This window comes from Pan troglodytes, chromosome X, assembly GCF_028858775.2.
Source record: "Pan troglodytes isolate AG18354 chromosome X, NHGRI_mPanTro3-v2.0_pri, whole genome shotgun sequence".
Lineage (NCBI taxonomy): Eukaryota > Metazoa > Chordata > Mammalia > Primates > Hominidae > Pan > Pan troglodytes.
Window position 1 is genome coordinate 118,445,436 of NC_072421.2, and position 27,027 is coordinate 118,472,462.

Here is a 27,027-nt window from a genome sequence, read left to right on the forward strand (position 1 = left end):
GGGGATTTAACCCATTTACATTTAAGGTTAATATTGTTATGTGTGAATTTGATCCTGTCATTGTGATGCTAGCTGGTTATTTTGCCCGTTAGTTGATGCAGCATCTTCATAGTGTCAATGGTCTTTCAAATTTGGGGTTTTTGCAGTGGCTGTTACCAGGTTTTCCTTCCCATATTTAGTGCTTCTTTCAGGAGCTCTTGTAAGGCAGGCCTGGTGGTGACAAAATCTCTCAGCATTTGCTTGTCTGTAAAGGATTTTATTTCTCCTTCACTTATGAAGCTTAGTTTGGCTGGATATGAAATTCTGGGCTGAAAATTCTTTTCTTTAAGAATGTTGAATATTGGCCCCCACTCTTTTCTGCCTTATAGGTTTTCTGCAGAGAGTTCTGCTGTTAGTTTGATGGGCTTCCCTTTGTAGGTAACCCAACCTTTCTCTCTGGCTGCCCTTAACATTTTTTCCTTCATTTCAACCTTTGTGTTCCTGACAATTATGTGTCTTGGAGTTGCTCTTCTCAAGGAGTATCTTTGTGGTGTTCTCTGTATTTCCTGAATTCGAATGTTGGCCTGTCTTGCTGGGTTGGGGAAGTTCGCCTGGATAATAGCTTGAAGAGTGTTTTCCAACTTGGTTCCATTCTCTCAGCTTTCAGGTATGCCAATTAAATTTAGGTTTGGTTTTTTCACATAGTCCTATATTTCTTGGAGGCTTTGTTCGTTCCTTGTCATTCTTTTTCCTCTAATCTTGTCTTCATGCTTTATTTCATTAAGTTGATCTTCAATCTCTGATATCCTTTCTTCTGCTTGATCAATTTGGCTATTGACACTTGTGTATGCTTCACGAAGTTCTCGTGCTGTGTTTTTCTGCTCCATCAGGTCATTTATGTTCTTCTCTAAACAGGTTATTCTAGTTAGCAATTCCTATAACCTTTTATCAAGATTCTTAGCTTCCTTGCATTGGGTTAGGACATGCTTCTTTAGCTTGGAGGAGTTTGTTATTACCCACCTTCTGAAGCCTACTTCTGTCAATTTGTCAAACTCATTCCCCATTCAGTTTTGTTCCCTTGCTGGCGAGGAGTTGTGATCCTTTGGAGAAGAAGAGGCATTCTGGTTTTTGGAATTTTCAGCCTTTTTGCACTGGTTTTTCCTCATCTTCATAGATTTATATACTTTTGTTCTTTGATGTTGGTGACCTTTGGATGGGGTTTTTGAGTGGACATCCTTTTTGTTGATGTTAATTCTATTTCATTCTGTTTGTTAGTTTTCCTTATACCAGTCAGTCCCCTCTGCTGCAGGTCTGTTGGAGTTTGCTGGAGGTCCACTCCAGACCCTGTTTGCCTGGGTATCACCAGCGGAGGCTGCAGAACAGCAAGGATTGCTGACTGTGTCTTCCTCTGGAAGCTTTGTCCCAGAGGGGCACCAGCCAGATGCCAGCCAGAGCTCTCCTGTATGAGGTGTCTTTTGACCCCTGCTGGGAAGTGTCTCCGAGCCAGGAGGCACGGGTGTCAGGGACCCACTTGAGGAGGCAGTGTGTCCCTTAGCAGAGCTCGAGTGCTGTGCTGGGAGATCTGCTGCTCTCTTCAGAGGCAGCAGGCGGGAACGTTTAAGTCTGCTGAAGCTGTGCCCACAGCTGCCCCTTCCCCCAGGTGTTCTGTCCCAGAGAAATGGGAGTTTTATCTATAAGCCCCTGAGTGGGGCTGCTGCCTTTCTTTCAAAAATGCCTTGCCCAGAAAGGAGGAATCTAGAGAGGCAGTCTAGCTACAGTGGCTTTGCCAAGCTGTGGTGGGCTCTGTCCAGTTTGAACTTCCCAGCGGCTTTGTTTACACTGTGCGGGGAAAAAACACCTACTCAAGCCTCAGTAATGGTGGACACCCCTCCCCCCACCAAGCTTGTGCATCCCAGGTCCACTTCAGACTGCTGTGCTGGCAGCAAGAATTTCAAACCAGTGGATCTTAGCTTGCTGGGCTCCTTGAAGTGGGATCTGCTGAGCTAGACCAATTGGCTCCCTGGCCACGGCCCCCTTTCCAGGGGAGTGAATGGTTCTGTCTCACTGGTGTTCCAGGTGCCACTGGGGTATGAAAAAAAACTCCTGCAGCTAGCTTGGTGTGTGCCCAGATGGCCACCCAGCTTTGTGCTTGAAACCCAGGGCCCTGGTGATGTATGCACCTGAGGGAATCTCCTGGTCTGCAGGTTGTGAAGACTGTGGGAAAAGATAGTATCTGGGCCTGAATGCACCGTTCCTCAAGGTACAGTCCCTCACAGCTTCCCTTGGCTAGGAAGGGAGTTCCCCGTCCCCTTGCACTTCCTGGGTGAGGCGACACCCCACCCTGCTTCAGCTTGCCCTGCATAGGCTGCATCCACTGTCTAACCAGTCCCAATGAGATGAGCCAGGTACCTCAGCTGGAAATGCAGAAATCACCCATCTTCTGTGTTGCTGTCACTGGGAGCTGCAGGCTGGAGCTGTTCCTACTCAGCCATCTTGCTAGCCATCTCTGATCTCGTTCTTTTTTATGGCTGCATAAAATTCCATGGTAGGTATGTACCACATTTACTTTATTCAATCTACCATTGATGGGCATTTAGGTTGATTCCATGACTTTGCTCTTGTTTATAATGCTGAAGTGAACATATAAGTATACATGTATTTATGATAAACTGATTTGTATTCCTTTGGGGATATACCAAATAATGGGATTGCTGGGTCAAATGGTATTTATATTTTAAGTTTTTTGACAAATCGCCACACCACTTTCCACAATGGTTGAACTAATTTACATTCCCAGCAATGGTGTATAAGCATTCCCTTTCTCTGCAACCTCACCAGCAGCTGTTATTTTTTGACTTTTTAGTAATAGCCATTCTGACTGGTGTGAGATGGTATCTCATTGTGGTTTTGATTTGCATTTCTCTAATGATCAGTGATGTTGAACTTTATTTCATATGCTCATTGGCTGCATGTATGTCTTTTGAAAAGTGTCTGTTCATGTCCTTTGCCCGCCATTTAATGGGGCTGTTTGTTTTTTTTCTGTAAATTTGTTTAAGTTCCTCATAGATGCTGGATATTAGATCTTTGTCAGATGCTTAGTTTGCAAAAATTTTCTCCCATTCTGTAGGTTGTCTGTTTATGCTGTTTATAGTTTCTTTTGCTGTGCTCTTTAGTTTAATTAGATCCCATTTGTCAATTTTTGCTTTTGTTGCAGTTGCTTTTGGCACCTTTGTTATGAAATCTTTGCTTATTCCTATGTCCAGAATGGTGTTGCCTAGGTTGTCTTCCAGGGTTTTTATAGTTTTGGGTTTAATATTGAAGTCTTTAACCCATTTTGAGTTAATTTTTGTAAGAAACTTCTTTTTCTTAAGGTTTTAGATCTAAACCTTAACTTGTAGGTGTGAATTGGGAAATACATATGTTATTTGGTCTTTCCCGTTATTTTTTTCATTCAGGAATAGGGCACTTGTTCTTGTATTTGCTATTTAAGTCATATCAGCATGATGATAAAACAGGTAATTAAATAGTGATAGATTCAGTTAATGAAGTGGAAAGAGCACTGGACATGAATGGGAGTCATGTGACATCATAAGTCTAATGCTATTTCTTTCACCAAATACCTGCTTGAGTTTAGGCAGGTTGCTTAACCAATGTGGGCCTCAGTATTTTCATGTCTAAAATTATTATTTATTTTGACTATTTGGTTTATTTCTGTCTATGATACATTCTATGATCTATGTAATGCTAAATAATTTTCTAGACTAATGTTCATTCAACACACCACCCATCCAAGAAAGCAGCTCTATGGTCTCACTAAAATGAGCCAAACACCCAGTGATTTTGATGTTGTCAGTTTAGATTTTAGAGAGTTCATCACTCTGATATAGTAATAGAAGTCTCCTCTTAATCCTAATTTCTATCTCTAGATTCAACCTTCCTTCTTCCTGGTATTAACTAACAATTGAGCATCTGAAGGTTGTTTAGAAGAAAGCCATAAATTGGCCTAGATGACTGTGCTCCTTCATATCAGCTTCCCCAGCCAGTAGAAAGGTAAAGAAAAGTGAAATAATTATCAGCTGTCTACTGTCTACTTGTGTGCAAAGACTTGATGCCATTTTTCCAGTTCTAGAAAACTTTATTCTTTTTTTTAAAAAAATTTATTTTTTATTTATTTTTCCATAAGCTATTGGGGTACAGGTGATATTTTGTTACATGAGTAAATTCTTTAGTAATGATTTGTGAGATTTTGTTGCACCCATCACCTGAGTAGTATTTTTCCCTCTCCTTGCTCCCACTCTTCTCCCTAAGTCCCCAAAGTCCATTGTATCATTCTTATGCCTTTGCGTCCTCATAGCTTAGCTCCCATGTATCAGTGAGAACATACGATGTTTGGTTTTCCATTCCTGAGTTACTTCACTTAGAATAATAGTCCCCAATCTCATCCAGGTCGCTGCAAATGCTGTTAATTCATTCCTTTTTATGGCTGCATAGTATTCCATTGTGTATCTATATACCACATTTTCTTTATCCACTCGTTGATTGATGGGCATTTGAATTGGTTCCATGATTTTGCAATTGTGAATTGTGCTGCTATAAACATGCATGTGCAAGTGTCTTTTTCAAATAATGACTTCTTTTCCTCTGGGTAGATACCCAGTAGTGGGATTGCTGGATCAAATGGTAGTTCTACGCTTGGTTCTTTAAGGAATCTCTACACTGTTTTCCACAGTGACTGTATTAGTTTACATTCCCACCAGCAGTGTAGAAGTGTACCCTGTTCACTGCATCCATGCCAACATCTACTATTTTTTTGATTATGGCCATCCTTGCACGAGTAAGGTGGTGTCAGATTGTGGTTTTGATTTGCATTTCCCTGATCATTAGCGATGTTGAGTATTTTTTCTTATGATTACTGGCCATTTGTGTACCTTCTTTTGAGAATTGTCTATTCATGTCCTTAGCCCCCTTTTTGATGAGATTGTTTGTTTTTTTCTTACTGATTTGTTTGAGTGTGTTGTAGGAAAAACCCTTCTAGACATTGGCTTAGGCAAGAATTTCTTGACCAAGAACCCAAAAGCAAATGCAATAAAAACAAAGATAAATAGCTTGGACCTAGTTAAACTAAAGAGCTTTTGCACAGCAAAAGGAAAAGTCAGCAAACAGACAACCCACAGATTGGGACAAAATCTTCACAATATACACATCTGACAAAGGACTAATATCCAGAATCTAGACACCTTTATTCTTGTTATATCAGTGACAAAATAGTGTCAAATCCTAACTACCAAGGTGCTTTTGAGAATGTTGCTTCATTCTTTGGGTGTTGGTTTATCCATCTGTTGAAAAACGTTAGTGACCCATGTTTTCTCTTTATTACCCTGACAAGAAATATGTTCCATATGAAAGAGATCATATGGGTAAAAAAACCTGGGAAGGAAATCTAAAACAGGAATGGTAAATGGGTTTTAATTCATGTGACACCTCTGATTGATGGGTATTAGCTATTGGAGGCCTGTTGTTGAAGAACATGAGTTTGTGTCTAAGCTCAGTTGGAAAGAGTAACTGCTATGGGTATAGTGTTGGAAGTGGCTGAGCACAGCTCCTGTGCCAACAGTAAGACAGATAAGTTATTGGTGGTGATCAGAGGGTCTTTGCCTGAGCCAAATAAGAAAGGAAGGTTAGATTTGCCCCCTTATCTTGTCCTCCACAAATTGCAGTTCAGTTAAATGACCACACAGTATTTTCCCTCAGAGTGAGGTGCCATGTGAAAAGCTAGTTTTGACTTCCATATTGCCCTGGTCAATTGGGAAGACTCTACACAGGGCTGTTAAATCAGTGATTTTGGCATGAAAGGGAAAAATTAGTTAAAATGGCTGACTCTGATCACTAGATGGTCATTAAAATGAATTGCAGTTTGCAGGGTGGGATGGGGATTGGGTCTAGTCTACAGGGAATCAGTCGGAATACGCTTTCCATTTTGGCTCAGGGTCAGAGAGGACAGCAAAAGCTTTGGATATTTGCTGGCCCTATATTGGCTCCATGAGAGAAAAATTTAAGGCAGCAGGCAGCAGTTTAAGAAGGAGAACTCCATGAGAGTTTGAGGGTAAATAACCACATTTCTTTAACCCCAGCACATAAAGGTGGAATGCATGGTGCCTATAAGGCCTGAGGATTAGTCCATACAGGAAAGCACATTTTCAGAACAGTGAGAAGGATTTAAAAAACTTTTTATTGAAGTATAATATACATACATACAGAGGAGTATGCATATTATAAGTATACAGTTTGATAAAATTTCACAAACTGAAAACCAGTAATAAGGCTTATTGTTTTGAAGTCATAGCCAGAGTGCAAACTATTTGGGGTCATGTGAATGACTTAATACATCCTAACATGTATGCCACTGTGGAGCACTATGTCCGGCCTTTGAGTAGTGCAGTGCTGTATAACTGAAACTGAAATCAGTTTGGTTTTAGGAGAGCAGGGTTCAAATTCAGAATCCACTGCTATGTTGCTGTTTACCTTGGGCAAGTCTTTCCATTTCCCAGTCTCAATTTCCCTACCTGTAAAATGTGGTCAATGATAATTCCTACATTATTTATATCAGAGGGTAAAATGTAGTTACAGCTGAGAACATCTTTGAAAATGTTAAAGCATCATTTCTCCAGTGCCTAGCACTGGAGTCGTAATATTTTTTGAGTGAGTAGCACATAATAAGTCTCAAAAATGTTTGCCAAACATGATGAGAAGTAATTTGGCACAATGCACGTCTAAGGCTTCTTTTAAGACAATTTTCCAAATGAACCTTAAGGTCAATTCAATCACCCTGAGCCTTTCAGCTTTAGATTTCTCTTTGCTCGAAGGGAAGGAAATTCATCCAATGGGAATAAGAAGAGAAATAAAACAAGGCGGGTTCATAGAATCCCATGGTGTCATGGTAGAATTATAGTCTGAGATGGTTGGAAATGTTTCCCTTTTTACCTACAGTATTCCCCCATGGCCCCTGACACTTACCTGTAATACCTTGTAGTTTAGTATTTAGGTAGTTGCTAGGCCTAGCTGTCTCCATGGAGACAAGGGTAGATTTGCGAGTGTGCTAGTTATTGCAAGTAACTAACGCAGCAGTTTATCCAGTATTTTCTTCTCTTTCTTTTTTTTCTTTTTCTTTTTCTTTTTTTTTTTTTTACAGTTCAGAAGTCTTGAAAAAGCCTACTGTACTGTGACTTGTATAGAATTCACTGTGTAGGATACCTTCTTTCTTGAATTTAGTTTACTTTGTCATGGGAAGAGTGAAGTTTGCTTATAGAAGTTATGGCTTCTTGCCTGGAAATAGTCTCTTGGTAAAATGAAAAATTTACACGTGGAAGATTTCCAAGCTTCACTGCCTAGCCCCTCCAAGCTACTTCAATAATGTGTTTAGTGGAACAATGACAGATGAGAAATGTGCTTGACTAAGAATGGCCCCAGTATGGGAGACACTTCAGAGCCTGAAGTGTTTCCCTCATTAGTGTAAAGCAGTGGACCGAAGGCATAGTCCCTCATGGGTTCTCCATCTAGCTGAGCTTATTCTGGCCAGGAGAAAGTGGCCTACTTATTATGGTGGTTGATAGAATTGAAGCAAGAGAGAGAGAATGTAGGACAATTTCTCTCCATAACAAATCTCTCTGAAAGTGGAAAATGGACAGCAGGTGATGCCATCAAAACAGGCTTTGGCTTTCAAAGCTATCCCTTCATCTCCTGGCCCAATATCTTCTCTTTTCCTTTCTGTCATGCTTCCCTTGATATTTTCACTAGGAGCAGAACAAGGTATGGCTCTGTAGGATCCCAATTACCCTTGCCTGTAGCTTGAATATAGGCAGGCTGAGTTTGGGACAGTGAAGTTCAAGGGTCTGAGAGCTTTGATAAAAATCTTTAATAGAGTCAAAGCTCTAATATTAATCCTAGTAATTTCAAATTTGCCATAATTCAGAGGGCTGACCTAAAAGTTACCTTTGTTCAGCAAAGGTCTTCAAAAAGAATTATTATGGAAACAGTTAAACATACACAGAAAGAGAATAGTATAATGAACCTCCATACACCCATCATCCAACTTCAACATTTATTACCATTTTGCCAATATTAGCAAAGCTTTTCTTCATTGGAATTTTAATCTTGGTCTCACATAGGACTGTTTGGTGCCTTTACATCTTTAAACTATTTTAGTTTAGAAGCTCCCCTTCAATTTGTAATTGACTTACCAATTACAAATAATTCCAATTATTCATTAAATAGGTCTCTTAGGGACATTCTGGGACAATACTTCCTTAAAGCATTTTGAGTCCAGTTTGAGTTGTTTTTACTTGAGAGTAATAAAGCTTGTTTCTTTTAAATTGTCCTATGATTTGGATTTTTCATTGGTTGACACTGACCTCATCTTTACCATCTTCTGTAGGTAATATCAATTACCAAAGAGAGCTGATAAATTCAGGAAGAAAAGGTGTGTAGGCCTGAGTTTTGCATAATAACTGAATTCTTCCCACTGAGGCACAATCACTTAAGGCCAGTATTTCAGGCTGCATCACAGGAAACCGTTGTCCTGTTTTGTTCATGCAGAATCAGAAAAGATTCTGAATGGGGCCTAAATGAGATGGTGATTGTCCATTAGCCCTCCAGGAAAGAACTGAGTCATACTGTCCAAAGGTCATTAAATCAGTCTGGATTGTTGGAGTAGATGATTCACCTCTAAGCTGCTTGGATTAACAACATTATTATTTCTCTACCATCAACCAGGCTTATTATGCTTTGTGTAAAACAGGACTAGTGTGCTTGAAAGCACTTGAGAGTCCTTATAGCTTTCCAGGCTCCTAAAAATTGATACACAACCTTGTGTAAGTGCTTGGTCTATCTGAGCCTATCTCTGGTGCTTCAAAGCCATTAACTTCTAGCCTGTAGAAGAGAAAATATGACCTCCCATCTTTTGCTTCATTAGCATACTGGCATAAATAAGCTCAAACAACAAAGCATTTTATCAACTCATTTGACTTTTCTAGAATTCCACTCACCTTTGCTATTGTAAGGCTGCTGTGTCACATTTCTAATAGCCTTTAAGCCTGAATAAGGACGAGAGGACTGTGATGTCCTTCATCTGTATTGAAAAAAGAACTTCGGGTTAATCGTAACACTTGACTGTGAAGCCCATCTACCAATCTCAGGGGAAAGTCTGCTTCCTGCAGGCCCTGGGTATCATGGGATATATAATTGGAGTCTCTAGGGGTCTGAGTTGATGTGGCTGCAAATCAATTAAGCTTAGCACTTTCAAAATCATTTCTCTCATCTAGGTGAAAAAGAATCCCAAGTGCAATATGAGTTTCAAGGCAAAAGCATCTGTGTAAATTGTATCCTAAAGGGTCCTATAAGACCTTGGTTTTGTGGAGACAAATTATTCTGTCATTGCTCCCTACCCTCTCATCTTTTCCCTTGTTTGATACTGGCTGAATTTGGAAGTGGAACAGGGGTATCAATAAGAGACCTGTAATTCTTTTCTGGTTGAATGTGTAACTCTTGAGATAAGAGCAATACTCAACTGGAATTCTTGCAAAGTTTTTTTGGAAGAGTTTGACTAGTGATAACTGTTGGTTTTAAAGCCATGTTTGACAGAATTTATCTGTTTAGATTTCTCTGGGTCTCCATCATTTCAATGTGGCAATTGTTCCGTGTCTCAGAAATATAATTCTAGGTATCCAGGCTAGGCATTTTTTATTTCAGAGACTGAAAATGGAGAGAGAAGAAATATTGAAGATGCTATGGTCCTGCACTTTCATTTTTCAGGTCTGAAATTCCCCTCTGGTTTCTTCTCTCCATTTTCTGATAACCTCCAAAGAGTGGCTGGGGCTCACAGAAGGAGAATCAGGCTGTTCCTCATCACTGCACTATTTTGTTTGCCTGCTGCAAGAGCTGTCTGTTGCCCACAGGGTGCCTTCTACTTCTCTCCCACTGCTGTCCCTAATGAGTCAACATTTCTCTATTCATTCCATTGTGAGATACTGCCTCTCTGAGGTAAGAGAAGCACTTGGGAGTTGTACTTGTTAATTCCTCTGGAAGAACTCAGTGCATCAGTATGCATTTGCTGCTGTTTGGGCAATACAGCCAGGATGATAGTCCTAAAAGAAGGACTGCTTCTCTGAACTTTAGGGCCTCTCTCATTCCTTATATGCCATGCTATAGTGCAAGTAAATAGGGTTGCTCCCAAAGAGAGCAATCCAATGTCGTTGTTTTGTTTTTACTCCAAGCTGGAGATATTGGTGGTTGTTAATTTGGTAGGGAGTGGGAGGGGGGTGGGAGGGAGGAGTTGAAGGAGGAATGTAAGGAAATCTGAAAGTTCCTTTAGTGAAATCTAACCCATTTATTTTTCAGAGTTAGGAATGGAGGGAGGATTTTCATGTGGGGTGGGAGAGCCAGCTTAGATCTTAAAGCTCTCAATTTTCTTTCTCTTAGTAGATCTTATATGTTCTTAATGGGCCTGCTACTCCTATAGTGGCCTGATTACTATGTTTTCAAAAGTAGTTGAGAAGCCTGTATTACAGTTCCAATCCTCTCACTAGCTACTGGGTCTTGAGCAGTTCCCTTTTCCTCAGTTTGCTCATCTGTAAAATTATGGAGTTAGCATAAATTATAGATTTCTAAGACTCCTTCAATCTCTCTGGCTCTCCGGCTTTCTGGCTCTAAATTCATGAGTCTTCTTCATGTCCAGTGGAAGGCATCATTGAGTCCCCCAGAGACTAGTCCAACAGGTATGTGGTATCTGTATTCACACAAACAATGAGTCTTTTTGAGCTTTTTTTGCCTATGAGCTATAAGATACAATAAGCAGAACTAATTATTTTAGACCCCTAACCATAAACTTGGTTTGCTAAATGAAGAACAAATAACCCAGTTTTGATGGAAAAGGAAAAAGCATTTGGAGCTTAATGGTGTGGATTAGATTCCTTAGGGAATGGCATCCCAAGGGGGATGTCTAAGTCCAACACCATTGAGATGAACAGGAACTCAGAAGTCACTGTGGTTTCCTTCTGAGACTGAATAGCATCATCTCTAGGAAGTCTTGGGAAGAAGGAGCCCTCATCCTGGGCATGTTGGGGCATTGCCGTGTGATGCCGCTTGTTCTGTTGTAGTTGTAGCATAAATGGAGTTCAGTTAGGAGAGATAGGCTGGGCAACATTCAGAGACAGCAGCTCCTTCCTTTGTGCTCCTATAGCACGTATTCTGTTTAGCACATTTCCCACTGCCTTAGGGTTATTGGGTAGATGTGTCTCTCTTGTGTCCCCCATAAGCCCCTAGAGAGTTTCTAGAATAGGAGCAAGTGTCTCAGGCATCTCTGTTAACTCCAGCATCTAGCACAGGGCCTGGCAAACGGGAGGTGTTCAATGAATCTCTTTCAAAAAACCTATTCTGAGTTTCCAAACTGGGTTGGGGTCTTTCTTCTCTACTCCCATAGCACCAACACTTCCTTTCATCTATCACAGTACAGAGTACTGATTACTGTATTCTACCTGCCAAGTGACTTGTATCTCTGCTGTAACACCCTTGAGGGTAGGGGCTGTATGGTCGTTTTCTAATGCAGTGAATGCACAAAGGAGATACAAAATAAATATTTGTTTGATGGATGTATGGAATACTTTATTGTTGCAAAGATTCAAATATTATGTCACAATCTCCTACCTCCGGCTTTGTGGGGCTCCTTAGAAATGTACTTCCCCCAGCATTTGGATAAATACTTTGTCTTTGTCATACTTTCCATCTCTATTATTTGAGAACCTAGTATATGCCTACACTACACAGAGATAAATTGGACAGATCCTTCCTTGTCAGGAAAGCTTTTGTTGATGAGGAACCTTCAGAATTAAAACAATGCCACTATGAAATGAGAGCAAAATCTTAGAGCATATATGGGAACTTCAATTCTAAATCAGATAGTTTAATGCTACACACTTGAGATTTTCCTCTTCTCCATTCTTTTTTCCATGTACCCCATTCCTGGCTGTTTTTATATATCTGGCTATCTTCTGTGTGTCTTCAGCCTTCATATTAAAGGCTGCAGTGTTGCAGCCTTTAGGTACTTTTTTTTTTAAAAATTATATTTCCATAGGTTATTGGGGAGCAGGTGGTGTTTCATTACATAAGTAAGTTCTTTAGGGGTGATTTGTGAGATTTTGGTGCACCCATCACCTGAGCAGTATACACTGCACCCTATTTGCAGTCTTTTATTCCTCACTCCCTTCCCATCATTTCTGCCTGAGTCCCCAAAGTCCATTGTGTCATTCTTTTTTTTTTTTGAGACGGAGTCTTGCTCTCTTGCCCAGGCTGGAGTGCAGTGGCACGATCTCGGCTCACTGCAAGCTCTGCCTCCCGGGTTCATGCCATTCTCCTGCCTCAGCCTCCCAAGTAGCTGGAACTACACGTGCCCACCACCATGCCTAGCTAATTTTTTGTATTTTTAGTAGAGACGGGGTTTCATCGTGTTAGCCAGGATTGTCTCAAACTCCTGACCTCGTGATCCACCTGCCTCGGCCTCCCAAAGTGCTGGGATTACAGGCGTGAGCCACCGCGCCCAGCCCATTGTGTCATTCTTATGCCTTTGCATCCTCATAGCTTAGCTCCCACTTATGAGTGAGAACACACAATGTTTGGTTTTCCATTCCAGAGTTACTGCATTTAGAATAATAGACTGCAATCTTATCCAGGTTGCTGCGAATGCCATTAACTCATTCCTTTTTATGGATGAGTAGTATTCTGTCGTATATACCACAGTTTCTTCTTTTTTTTATGGTGTTAGACAGCAACTTTTGTGAAGTAGCAGTGTACAGCAGCAGCAGAGGTACTGCTCCTTGCAGAGCAGGGCTAACCCATAGGTAGTGTGCCCAGATTAGTAACTCAGGGGCAGTTCTGCATTCATATTTATACCCACTTTTATTGTATTTATTATTTATTTATTTTAAGATGGGGTTTCACCATGTTGGCCAGGCTGTTCTCAAACTCCTGACCTCAAGTGATCTGCCCACCTCGGCCTCCCAAAGTGCTGGGATTACAGACATGAGCCATTGCACCTGCTCCCCGACTTTTAATTATGTACAAGTTAAGGGGCATGTAATTTCTAATTTTCTAACTTCTAAATTTCTGATTTTCTAGAAATTTAGAAATTTCTAGAAAAGGGGTGGTAACTTCTGGCTGTTGCCACAGCAGTGGTAAAGTGTTATGGCACTGGTGGACATGTCTGTGTTTTTTTTATTATTATACTTTAAGTTCTGGGATACATGTGCAGAAAGACCACAGTTTTTTTATCCATTCGTTGATTGATGGGCATTTGGGTTGGTTCCACGTTTTTGCAATTGTGAATTGTGCAGCTATAAACATGCATGTGCAAGTGTCTTCTTTGCATAATGACTTCTTTTCCTTTGGGTAGATACCCAGTAGTGGGATTGCTGGATCAAATGGTAGTTCTAATTTTAGTTCTCTAAGGAATCTCCACACTGTTTTCCATAGTGGTTGTACTAGTTTACATTCCCACCATCAGTGTTCCCTGTTCACCACATCCACACCAACATCTACTAGTTTTTGATTTTTTCATTTTTTTTGATTATGGGCATTCTTGCAGGAGTAAGGTGGTATCACATTGTGGTTTTGGTTTGCATTTCCCTGATGATTAGTGATGTTGAGCATTTTTTCATATGATTATTGGTCATTTGCATATCTTCTTTTGAGAATTGTCTATTCATGTCCTTAGCCTACTTTTTGATGGGGTTGTTTGGTTTTTTTCCTGCTGATTTATTTGAGTTCCTTGTAGATTCTGGATATTAGTCCTTTGTCAGATGTATAGATTTTGTAGATTTTCTCCCACTCAGTGGGTTGTCTGTTTACTCTGCTGACTGTTCCTTTTGCTGTGCAAAAGCTCTTTAGTTTAATTAAGTCCTAGTAATTTATCTTTGTTTTTATTGCATTTGTTTTTGGGTTCTTGGTCATGAAATCCTAACCTAAGCCAATGTCTAGAAGGGTTTTTCCAATGTTATCCTCCAGAATTTTTATAGTTTCAGGTCTCAGATTTAAGTCCTTGATCCATCTTGAGTTGATTTTTTTTTCTTTTTTGAGACAGACTCTCAGTTTGTCACCCAGACTGGAGTGCAGTGGCACGTTCTTGGCTCAATGCAACCTCCTTTCAGGCTCAAGCAATTCTCCTACCTCAGCCTCCCAAGTAGCTGGGATTACAGGCGCCTGCCTGTTTTTGTATTTTTAGTAGGGACAGGGTTTCGCCATGTTGGCCAGTCTGGTCTTGAACTCCTGACCACAGGTGATCCACCCCCACTTGGCCTCCCAAAGTGCTGGGATTACAGGCGTGAGCCACCAGAGTTGATTTTTGTATAAGGTGAGAGATGAGGATCCAGTTTCATTCTCCTACATGTGGCTAACCAATTATCCTAGCACCATTTGTTGAAAAGTGTGTCCTTTCCCCTCTTTATGTTTTTGTTTGCTTTGCTGAAGATCAGTTGGCTGTAAGTATTTGGGTTTATTTCTGGGTTCTCTATTCTGTTCCATTGGTCTATGTGCCTTTATTTATACCAGTACCATGCTGTTTTGGTGACTATGGCCTTATAGTATAGTTTGAAATCAGGTAATGTGATGCCTCCAGATTTGTTCTTTTTGCTCAGTCTTGCTTTGGCTATGCAGGCTCTTTTTCAGTTCCATATGAATTTTAGAATTGTTTTTTCTAATTCTTTGAAGAATGATAGTAGTATTTTGATGAGAATTGCATTGAATTTGCAGATTGCTTTTGACACTATGGTTATTTTTCACAATGTCGATTCTACCTATCCATGAGCATGGGATATGTTTCCATTTGTTTGTGTTGTCTATGATTTCTTTCAGCAGTATTTTGTAGTTTTCCTTGTAGAGGTCTTTCACCTCCTTTATTAGGTATATTCCTAAGTATTTAATTTTATTTTTTGCAGCTCTTGTAGAAGGGGTCGAGTTCTTGATTTGATTCTCAGCTTCATCACTGTTGGTGTATAGAAGAGCTACTGATTTGTGTACATTAATTTTGTATCTGGAAAGTTTGCTGAATTCTTTTATCAGTTCTAGGAGCTTTCTGCAGGAGTCTTTAGGGTTTTCTTGGGAAATGATCATATCATCAGCAAACAGTGACAGTTTGACTTGCTCTTTACCAATTTGGATGCCCTTTATTTCTTTCTCTTGTCTGATTGCTCTGGCTAGGACTTCCAGTACTATGTTGAAGAGGAGTGGTGAGAGTGGGAATCCTTGTCTTTTTCCAGTTGTCAGAGGAAATCCTTTCAATTTTTCCCCATTCAGTATTACGTTGGCTGTGAGTTTGTCATAGATGGCTTTTATTATTTTGAGGTATGTCCCTTGTATGCCGATTTTGTTGAGAGTTTTAATCATAATGGGATGGGGATTTTGTTGAATGCTTTTTCTGCGTCTGTTGAGATCATCATGTGATTTTTGTTTTTAATTCTGTTTATGTGGTATATCACATTTATTGATTTGTGTATGTTAAACCGTCCTTGCATCCCTGGTATGAAACCCACTTGATCATGTTGTATTGTCTTTTTGATATGTTGTTGGATTCAGTTAGCTAGTATTTTGTGAAGGATTTTAGCATCTATGTTCACCAGGGTTATTGGTCTGTAGTTTTCTTTTTTGGTTATGTCCTTCTCTGGTTTTAATATTAGCATGATACTGGCTTCACATAATGATTTAGGCAGAGTTCACTCTTTCTCTATCTTTTGGAATAGTGTCAGTAGGATTGGTACCAATTCTTATTTGAATGTCTAGTAGAATTCTGTTGTGAATCCATCTGGCCCTGGACTTTTTTTGTTGATAATTTTTAATTTACCATTTCAATCTTGCTGCTTGTTATTGGCCTGTTCATGGTATCTAATTCTTCCTGATCTAATCTAGGAGGGCTGTATATTTCCAGCAATGTATCCATCTCTTCTAGGTTTTCTAGTTTATGTACGTAAAGATGTTCATAGTTGCCTTGAATGATCTTTTGTATTTCTGTGGTGTCAGTTGTATATCTCCTATTTCGTTTCTTATTGAGCTTATTTGGATTTTCTCTCTTCTTTTCTTGGTTAATCTTGCTCATGGTCTATCAATTTTATTTATCTTTTCTAAGAACCAGATTTTTGTTTCATTTATCTTTTGTATTTTTTGTTTTAATTTCATTTAGTTCTGCTTGATCTTTGTTGTTTCCTTTATTCTGATGGGTTTGGGTTTGGTTTGTTCTTGTTTCTCTAGTTCCTTGAGGTGTGACCTTAGATTGTCTGTTTGTGCTCTTTTAGACTTTTTGATGTAGGCGTTTCAGGTTATGAACTTTCCTTTTAGCACTACCTTTGCTGTATCCCAGAGGTTTAGATAGGTTGTGTCACTATTATTGTTCAATTCAAAAAAATTCTTAATTTTCATTTTGATTTCATTTTTTACCCAATTATTCAGCAGCAGGTTATTTAATTTCCAAGCATTTGCATGGTTTTGAAGGTTCTTTTTGGAGTTGATTTCTAGTTATATTCCACTGTGGTCTGACAGAGTGCTTGATCTAATTTCAATTTTCTTAAATTTATCAAGGTTTGTTTTGTGGCCTATCATATGTTCTTTCTTAGAGAAATCTCCATGTGCTGTTGAATAGAATGTATATTCTGCAGTTGTTGGATGGAATGTTCTGTATATATCTGTTAAGTCCATTTGTTCCAGGGTATAGTTTAAATCCATTGTTTCTTTGTTGACTTTCTCTCTTGATGACCTGTCTAGTGCTGTCAGTGGAGTATTGAAATCCCCCACTATTATTGTGTTGCTGTCTGTCTCATTTTTTAGGTCTATTAGTAATTGTTTTATAAATTTGGGAGCTCTAGTGTTAGGTGCATATATATTTAGAATTATGATATTTTCCTACTGGACTAGTCCTTTTATCATTATATAATGTCCCTCTTTGTTTTTTGTTTTAACTGCTGTTGCTTTAAAGTTTGTTTTGTCTGATATAAGAACAGCTACTTCTGCTTGCTTTTGGTATCTATTTGCCTGAAATGTCTTTTTCCACCCCTGTACCTTAAGTTTGTGTGAGTCCTTATGTGTTAGGTGTGTCTCTTGAAGGAAGCAGATAGTTGGTTGGTGAATTCTTATCCATTCTGCAATTCTGTATCCTTTTTCTTTTGAGATGGAGTCTCGCTCTGTCGCCCAGGCTGAAGTGCAGTGGCACGATCTTGGCTCACTGCAACCTCTTCCTCCCGGGTTCAAGCAATTCTCCTGCCTCCACCTCCCAAGTAGATGGGACTACAGGTGCACACCACCATGCCCGGCTAATTTTTGTATTTTTAGTAGAGACGGGATTTCACCACATTGGCAAGGATGGTCTTGATCTCCTGACCTACTGATCCGCCTGCCTCGGCCTCCCAAAGTGCTGAGATTACAGGAGTGAGCCACCGTACCCAGCCAATTCTGTATCTTTTAAGTGGAGCATTTAGGCCCTTTACCTTTAATGTTAGTATTGAGATGTGAGGTACCATTCCATTCATCGTGCAATTTGTTGCCTGTACACCTTGGTTTTTTGTTTTAGGTTTTTGTTCTTTGAATTGCATTTTTGTTTTATAGGTCCTGTGAGGTTTATGCTTTAAAGAGGTTCTGTTTTGATGTGTTTCCAGGATTTCTTTCAAGTTTTAGAGCTCCTTTTAGCAGTTCTTGTAGTGGTAGCTTGGTAGTGGCAAATTCTCTTGGCATTTGCATGTCTGAAAAAGACTTTCCTTCATATATGAAGCTTAGTTCCGCTGGATACAAAATTCTTGGCTGATGATTGTTTCAGTTGAGGAGGCTGAAGATATCCCTTCTAGCTTGTAGGGTTTCTGCTGAGAAATCTGCTGTTAATCTGATAGGTTTTCCTTTATAGGTTACCCGGTGCTTTTGTCATCTCACAGCTCTTAAGATTCTTTCCTTCATCATAACTTTAGGTGACCTGATGACAATGTGCATAGGAGATGATCTTTTTGCAGTGAATTTCCCAGGTGTTCTTTGTGCTTCTTGTATTTGGATGTCTAGGTCTCTAGCAAGGCTGGGGACATTTTCCTCAATTATTCCCCCAAATATGTTTTCCAAACTTTTAGATTTCTCTTCTTCCTCAGGAACACTGATTATTCTTAGGTTTGATCATTTAACATAATCCCAGATTTCTCGGAGGCTTTGTTCCTATTTTCTTATTCTTTTTTCTTTGTCTTTGTTGGATTCAGTTAATTTGAAGACCTTGTCTTTGAGCTCTGGATTTCTTTCTTCTACTTGTTCAATTCTATTGCTGAGACTTTCCAGAGCATTTTGCCTTTCTATAAGTGTGCCCATTGTTTCCTGAAATTTTGATTGTTTTTTATTTATGCTATCTATTTCCTTGAATATTTCTCCCTTCATTTCTTGTATCATCTTTTGGATTTCCTTGCATTGGGCTTTGCCTTTCTCTGGTGTCTCCCTGATTAGCTTAATAACTAACCCCTGAATTCTTTTTCAGGTGAATCAGGGATTTCTTCTTGGTTTGGGTCCATTACTGGTGAGCTAGTATGATTTCTTGGGAGTGTTAAAGAGCCTTGTTTTGTCATATTACCAGAGTTGGTTTTCTGGTTCCTTCTCATTTGGGCAGGCTCTGTCAGAGGGAAGGTTTAGGGCTAAAGGCTGTTGTTCAGATTCTTTTGTCCCATGGGGTGTTCCCTTAATGTAGTAATCTCCCCCTTTTCCTATGGTTGTGGCTTTCTGAGAGCTGAGCTGTAGTGATTATTCTCTCTTTTCTGAGTCTAGCCACCCAGCAAGTCTACCAGGCTCTGGGCTGGTACTAAGGGTTGTCTGCACAGAGTCCTGTGATATGAACCATCTGTGGGTCTCTCGGCCATGGATACCAGCACCTGTTTCGGTGGAGATGGCAGGGGTGTGAAATGGACTCTGTGAGGATTCTTAGCTTTGGTAGTTTAATGCACTGTTTTTGTGCTGGTTGACCTCCTGCTAGGAGGTTGTGCTTTCCAGAGAGCATCAGCTGTGGTAGTATGGGGAGGAACAGGTGGTGGGCGGGGCCCTATAACTCCCAAGAGTATATGTCCTTTGTCTTCAGTTACCAGGGTGGGTAGGGAAGGACCGCTGTGTTGGGGCAGTGCTAGGCGCTGTCTGAGCTCAGACTCTCCTTGGGCGGATCTTGCTGTGGCTGCTGTGGGGGATGGGGATGAGGTTCTCAGGTCAATGGAGTTATGTTTCTAGGAGGATTATGACTGTCTCTACTGTGTCATGCAGGTTGTCAGGGAAGTGGGGGAAAGCCAGCAGTCACAGGCCTCAACCAGCTCCCACACAATCCGAAGGGCTGGTCTCACTTCCACCGTGCCCACCCCCCGCCCAACAGCACCAAGTCTGTTTCCAGGTAGTGGGCAAGCAGGGCTGAGAACTTGCCCCAGGTTACCCTCCTCCCAACTGTGAAAGCAAATGTGTCTTTCCTTCTTCCTTGCTTGTGGAGTCTACACACTGGATTCATGCCCTCCCCTGAGTTCTGGCCAGGAGGCTTCTCAAACAGTTCAAATTGTTACAGAGTTTAGCTGGGGATTTTCTTCTCCCTGTGGTCTTTTCCCAGTGCCTCTGGCCACCCTCTCGAAGGGCCCCTGTGAGGCCAGACAAAAACAGCTTGCTAGGGAACCCAGTGAGCTCCCAGGGCTCTTCCTGTTGCTTCCTCTACCTCTGGATTTCGCTCAGCTCTCTGAATTGACTCAGCTAAAGGTAAGATCAAAATCTTTTCTAGGTCAAAATCTAGGCCTTCAGTTTCCCCAGTAGGGATGTGTGTTCGGGGGCGGATGATCTCCCTTTCCCACCTCTTCAGTTTGGGCACTCACAGTATTTGGGTTGTCTCCCAGGTCTTGCAGGAGCAATCTGCTTCTTTCAGGGGGTCTGTAGGTCCTCTCAGGTTTCCTGATTTGTTCCTGCAGTCGTTCTGAAGCAAAAACTCATGATGCGAGCCTCTACATGCTGCTCTGTCCATCCGAATTCGAGCTGCAATCTAGTCCTGCATCCCATCCGCCATGATCCCCTGAGAGTCTCTAGGTACTTTAGCAGCCTGAAGCCTTTCTGCTGAGAAATGCAGTGTAGGCTTTCATTGAGTACTGTTCACTTATGACACTATCAAACTAAATTCATGCCTACCAGTTGTACTGGAGACTTGCTAATAATGTCTTCCTCTTTCATTTTTTTTTAACTTGACTAGGCACCAGGGCTGATTAGATCAGTTTGTTTTTTTTTCCTACAATAATGATGTTTATTTCAGCCCTGAAATCTTTTGGCAATTTAAAAATGGTTGTTGTATAGCATTTGCACTGGTAGATATAACAATTGTGCTTTGTTGTTTTCCATGTTGTGAAACTAGCTAAGAATTACCCTAACAGTGACGTTGCCAATTCTGTCTCTTGTCCAAAAAAAATATGAACTACCCTTACTTGGAGATAGTAGATGCTGGATTATTTGTGTTTCTGAAAAGATTTGCCAGTCTAGGGATATTACTGTATTAGTTAGAGTAAATGGTAGGCATATCACTTCTTCAAATAATGATTCAGGGACTGAAACTCCTTTCATCTTATGGCAATGCCATCTTTAACATGGCATTCTAGGCTCTGTTTTTATTCCAGTCAACTAGAAGGAAAAAAAGAACATGGAGAATATTATATAGGAGAGCAGGATTGGAGATGATACATATCACTTTGGTTCATAATCCATTGGGCAAAAATTAATCACATGAATATAACTAACTATAGGGGATACTGGCAAATATGGTCCAGATACATGGCCATTCTAAGGAAAAGGAAACAGGTTTTCATGAACAGATAGTATCTATAATAATTAACTTTGGAGCAACCACTAGAAAGCTAAACCATTCCTTCTGCCTGTTTCCTTTTCACTGGTGCAACAGAGCCACTGGGGAACAGACACACTGCTTCCCACTCCTGTTGTCTTTTCTGATGTGTCCTTAACTTCTAGGTGGAAGGAGCTAGACACTAACCTTACTGATTGTGAAAGATGATTGATCCAGAGATCAAGAATCATTTAGTGAATGCCATGTTAGGTAACGTATTAGTCCATTTACATTGCTATAAAGGAATACCTGAGACTGGGTAATTTATAAAGAAAGAGGTTTATTTTGGTTCCCAGTTCTGTAGGCTGTACAGGAAGCATGGTGATGGCATTCATTTCTGGTGAGGGCCTCAGGAAGCTTACAGTCATGGCACAAGGCAAAGAAGGAGCAGGTATATCACATGGTAAGTGAGGGAGCAAGACAGAAAGGGGGTGGGTCACAGATTTTTTTAAACAACCAGACCTCATGCTAACTACCTGAGAAAGAACTCACTTATCACCAAGAAGATGGTGCTAAGCCATTCATGAGAAACCTGTCCCCATGACCTAAACACCTCCCACCAGGCCCACCAACAACATTGGAGGTCACATATCAACATGAGATTTGGAGGGAACAAAACATTCAAACCATATCAGCTAACGATAAACTGCTAAAGAAAGTTGTATCACCTACATTTTTTCACTTTATCTTTTCCTCACAGGTTTGCTTAGAGGTAAGGAAACTGGGATCTCCCTCCGGTTCTTGCTGAAAGGAGACACTTAGTTGTGTTCTGAAGTATCAGCATGCCAGAGCTGGTACCCACATGTGACATTATCAAAAGTAGAGATGAGCAAATATTTACCAAGCAATCAACATGTGCCAAATACTTGCTAGGAGCCGAGGACATAGAGGTTAATAAGATGGTTAAAAACAGTAATGAAATATCTCTTTTCTCTGATAATATTGGCAAAATTTAAAAGGCTGACAATAGCAAGTGTTGGTAAGGAGATAGGGAAATGAAACTCTTGAACAATGCTGATGGGAGTAAAAGTCAGTACAGCCACATTGTAGAACAATTTGTCAGTGTCTCTTAAAAAAATTCACATACCCTATAATCCAGCAGTTTTACTTCTAAGTCTTTTTACTAGAGTAACACACATGCATACACATAGGCATGTAGTAAAGCACTTCATCATAAATTTCATGATAAATTTTTCATAATAGCAAGATCTTGGAAACAATCTAAATGTCCATCAATAGGGACAAAAATGGTTAAAATGGGGGTACATCCATATAATGGAAAGCAATTAAAGTGAATTACCTAGATATATCTATCATCATGGATATATTTCATAAACACTTTTGAGTGAAAGAAGCAAGTGGCAGAATGATGTACACAGCCACATGATATTTGGGAAAATGTGCAAACCAATACTGTATATTTTATATGGATATAGGTTATGTCTGTAGATGTATACAAAAAGATTGGAAGGCTACACATCAAACCCATATTACTGTTTGGTTACCTTTGGAAAAGCAGTGAAGGGATAGAGCATGGGGGTGGAGGTCAAGGGGGCTTTTGGCTTTACCTATAATATTCTATTCTGAAATAATAAACGGTATTTTTATAAGTTATTTTTAAGTGACATAAATTGGAAAAACTGGAAGTAAAAGTGCCAAAAGGTTAATAGTGGTTACTTGTGAAAGTTAAAAAACTGGGTGATTGTTTTATTATTCTCTGTACTCTTCTGAATGTTTTAAAATTACTGGCAACAAAAAGGGCATATAGGGAAAAAACCGAAAATACCCATTGTCCATGACTTTAAAGAGCTTGCTCTCTAATAGGGGAAAGATAGGCATAAAGAGGTAAAGAGTGCTGAGAGAACAAAGAAAAGAGTCTCCTAACTTAGGCTCAGGGGTCTAATAAATGCTTCCTAGAGAATATGCCAATGATTTAGGCCTTGAAGATCAAGTATGAGCTTTCTAAGTCAAGGAGCTGCATCCAGGCAAAAGAAGGGGCATAAGCAACAGTGTGGAGATAAAAAGTAGCATATTGTGGCTGGGCGCAGTGGCTCACATCTGTAATCCCAGCACTTTGGGAGGTCGAGGCGGGTGGATAACAAGGTCAGGAAATGGAGACCATCTTGGCTAACACTGTGAAAACCCATCTCTACTAAAAATACACACAAAAAATTAGCCGGGCATGGTGGCGGGTGCCTATATTCCCGGCTACTCAGGAGGCTGAGGCAGGAGAATGGCGTGAACCCAGGAGGCAGAGGTAGCAGTGAGCCGAGATTGTGACACCGCAGTCCAGCCTGGGCGACAGAGCGAGACTCCTTCTCAAAAAAAAAAAAAAAAAAAAAAAGGAGCATAGTGTATGAGGAAACTCCAATTGGTTTTGTTTGTCTGGAGTATACATTCTTAGGTAGGAGGTTGAGGCAGGAAATGAAACAATGTGGGTACATACAAACTGGAAAGGTTTCACTAAGGAACTTGAATATTTTCTTATTAGAATTACTAAGATGTATTGAATGATTTATCATGTGCTAGGCAGTGTGTGAAGCTTTGCACATGTACATCATTTAATTTTCTCAACAGCCTGTAAGAGGTAGGTGCTATTATTATCTTTGTTTTAGAGAAAGGAAACCGAGGTTCACTGAGAGAATCATGTATGTATTTGGGCAGTGAAATACTTTTTAGTTGATTGATTGAGATCTGGAGGTCCCACTGAGGAGATTCCATGCTAGAATGCTGTGCACACTTACGAGTTGTTTCCTAGCTGTGGGGATGAGTTTGCACTAAGCTAGTGATTCCTGAATGTTGGTGAGCATCAAAGTCACTTGGTGGAGCTTATTATCATTCAGCTCCCTGGGCTCCAATCTATAGGTTCTGATTCAGCAGGTCTGGGGTGGAACCCAGGAATCTGTAGGTTTAATACTCACCTCTGATTGTGATTGTGATGCAGGTGGGCCTGGGATCACACTGTGAACAATCCCAACACTATTGCCTTTTCTTTCTTAACATCTTTGGACCACTGGTGTTCATTTTAAGCATGGCTGCCCAGGAGTAGGTCAAAACTCTAACTATATATTACAAAAATTAGCTCTACTACCTTGGAACTCCATTTTGCTTAGATAATCAGTCACAGACCTAAATAGAAAAAGCCCATTGGCAAAAACTGTAGAGTGAACAGGGGCCTTCAGTTTCTCACCTGAGCTCTTCCAGCTCCTAGAGCTCATTAGGCCCAGGGCTAAGTGCTTGATAAATGTATAGTATACACTGCTGGGTGGTCAGTTGATTAGGCTGAGCATGACCATAAAGAAGAGTGATAAATTGTAGGTAAGTCATCAAGTTTGTATTTTACATGCAAATACATTACACATATAAATTACTTAGAAACCAACTGGATTTGTGGGCGAGAAATTCTACAAATGGGATGCAGAGGACACAGTCTAATATTGCCATCACACATCACAGAAAACAGAGGCTCAGGGACTATCCAATAGCCTTGATTCAGAGATATCTCATTCATATTCCTGTCACAGTGTAAACTCTAACCTTTCCCCACTCCATTCTATTGGCATGGGTGAGTTTCTTCTGGGTCTCCTGGAAGAATGTTTATTTCTGTCTCCTGTGTCACTGGGAGCAATAGGTAGGAGCAGAAAATTCATGTTCAAAACTCTCCATTTCCTTCGCCTTAAAGCCTAGATAGATGGTTAGGAGATTAATGGAGCCTTTTGAAGTTGGAGATGAAAGTCCTATTGAATCACAGCAGCATGGTCTCTTTGCTTCCCATGATAGTCCTGTATTCTTGCCTTTCTTTTGAAGTGATATCAATTTGACGAATTGGTCGAGGCTGTCATGTTTTACAATGATGTGGCTCCATCTGTTTGCCTTTTTAGGGCCACACTCAAGATTATGTTAATATAGTACAGCTTTAAGAAAGGAAATGGTTATTTTTTGGCTTAAATGTGTCCAGAATGTGGGCAAAGGATAAAAACATAACATAATGCATTGGTTTTTTATGTGCTCATTCACCTTTGTACTTAGCATTGAAAATTCTGACTAAAAAGTGTTCTTTCCCCACAACCCCTTTAATAATTATTTTGTTGAAATTTTATCTTCCTCCTGATACTGTGGTTATATCTCTTCACACTTTCTGGTCTTTTGTAAGTTCTGTGTCCTTTTCTGACCAAAACACATTTATATGCTGCACTCACATGAGGTCCATGTGACTAAAAGTGAAAGATCCAGTTAAACAAACTCGTTTGTGTGTGTGTGTGTGTTTCTTCCCTGTGGATTCAACTGTTTTTCCCCCAGATTTTCTGTGATATATACACACCCCATGTGCATTAGGAGGAAACTATTAAAATGGGCATTAGAAATGATGGAGTCATGAGGCTGACAGAATCTGAAGCTATCTTCTGACACAGCTCCTGCATACAGGCAGGTAAATATTTAGTCTCTTTAAGATAAGTAATCATCTTATCTCTTCTTCAAGGGCTTTACACACTATTTTGATCATTTAGTCCAGTGTTTTGTCTCCACAGTCAAGATATTCTTCCTCATGATTAGTGATGTTGAACATTTCTTTCATATATTTGTTGGCTATTTATATGTCTTCTTTTGAGGAATGTATATTCAGATCCTTTGCCCATTTTTAATTGGGTTATTTGTTTTCTTGCTATTGTTTTGAGTTTCTTATATATCCTTACCAGATGTATGGCTTTGAAATATTTCTTGTCCAGTCTTTAGGTGACCTCTTCACTCTGTTAATTGTTTCCTTTGTTGTGCAGAAGCTTTTTTAATTTGATGTAATCCTATTTGTTTACTTTTGGTTTTCATTGCAAATTAAACTACAAGGAGATAACACTTCACACCTATCAGAATAGCAATTATCAAAAAGATAAAATATAAGTGTTGGATTAACATGGCAGATAGGAGGCAGGACTAGCTTGCAGCTCCCGCTTGGACAGAGAGAGCAGCATGTGGAGACTCACATTGTGAACTTTTGCTCCAAGAACTACCACAGGAACATACCAGCAAAGGAGAGAGAATCCACAGACCATTTGAAGGAACTGGATCAACGCTGCAGGCTCCCTGAGATGCTGAAAAACTGTAAGTCTGCTTGCCTTCTCAATGAGGAGGCTTGTGGTCCAGGGCAAGCACTCAGTCCTGGTCACTGGCTGCCTGAAAATAGGCTCAGTGTTGTTGGGGAGGAACAGTGGGAGTGAGACTGGCCTTTAGGACTGCGGGCTGTGAGGGAGTAGGATGAGGCCTGTGACTTTCCTCCACTTCCTTGGTGACCTGTATGACTCAGCAGAGGCAGCCATAATCCCCCTAGGAATATAACTCCACTGGACTGTGAACTAAACTCAACTCCCATCCCCCACAGCAGCCTCAGCAAGCCCTGCCCAAGGAGAGGCTGAGCTCAGACATGTCAATCCCTGACCCCACCTGGTGGTCATTCTCTACCTGTCCTGGTAGCCAAAGACAAAAGTCATAATCTCTTGGGAGCTCTATGGCCCTGCCCAGCACCTGAGAAACCTGAATACTTAACCAGGTGTCCCTAGGGCAAGTTTGCATCCTCCTTGTAGGACCGCAACTGATGCACTCTTGAAAGCGCCGCCTCCTGGCTAAAGGCTAGCCAACACAAAACCAGTGCATGAAACAAAAACACAACCAAGGAACCTCACAGAGTCTACTTCACTCCCCTGCTGCCTCCACTGGAGCAGGTGCTGGTATCCATGGCTGCAAGACCTGAAGATGGATAACATCACAGGACTCTTTGTAGACACTCCTCAGTACCAGCCGAGAGCCTGGTAGGTCCACTGGATGGCTAGACCCAGAAAAAGAAAGACAATCACTACAGTTCAGCTCTCAGGAATCCCCATTCCTATGGGAAGAGTGAGACCACCACATCAAGGGAGCATCCTGTGGGATAAAAGAATCTGAACAGCAGCCCTTGAATACCAGATCTTCCATCTGACACAGTCTACCCAAATGAGAAGGAACCAGAAAAACAATTCTGGTAATATGACAAAACAAGGTTCTTTAACTCCCTGAAAAGATCATACTCAGCTCACTAGCAATGGATCCAAACCAAGATGAAATCTCTGAATTGCCAGAAAAAGAATTAAGAAGGTCAATTATTAAGCTAATCAAGGAGGCACCAG